Here is a 204-nt window from a genome sequence, read left to right on the forward strand (position 1 = left end):
TCTCTTTGTGACTTCCTATGCCGTTTAGCCTCTATTGGAAGTGAATTCCTCTCCCCCCCCCCATCGAGTAATATCCTAAATCAAGGCGTACGTATGGGACTCCTAACTCCCTGGAACCTCTAGGAATGTCACGTGCTAGATCCTCTCCCTCGGAGGTGAGAGAAGAGCAGCGAGGGAGGAAGAGGGAGTGAGTGGGAGGATTGA

At 52.0% G+C, this 204-nt stretch overlaps 1 protein-coding gene across 1 annotated transcript in view; it reads left to right on the forward strand.

The window, feature by feature from the left end:
• The window catches only part of LOC119585949 (alkaline phosphatase-like), a gene marked incomplete at its 3' end in the record, with an annotated part of 142,747 nt that overhangs the window by 31,638 nt on the left and 110,905 nt on the right, over positions 1-204 (forward strand). The gene's annotated exons all lie outside the window — the stretch shown is intronic.

Source organism: Penaeus monodon, chromosome 20 (genome assembly GCF_015228065.2).
Source record: "Penaeus monodon isolate SGIC_2016 chromosome 20, NSTDA_Pmon_1, whole genome shotgun sequence".
Classification (NCBI taxonomy): Eukaryota; Metazoa; Arthropoda; class Malacostraca; order Decapoda; family Penaeidae; genus Penaeus; species Penaeus monodon.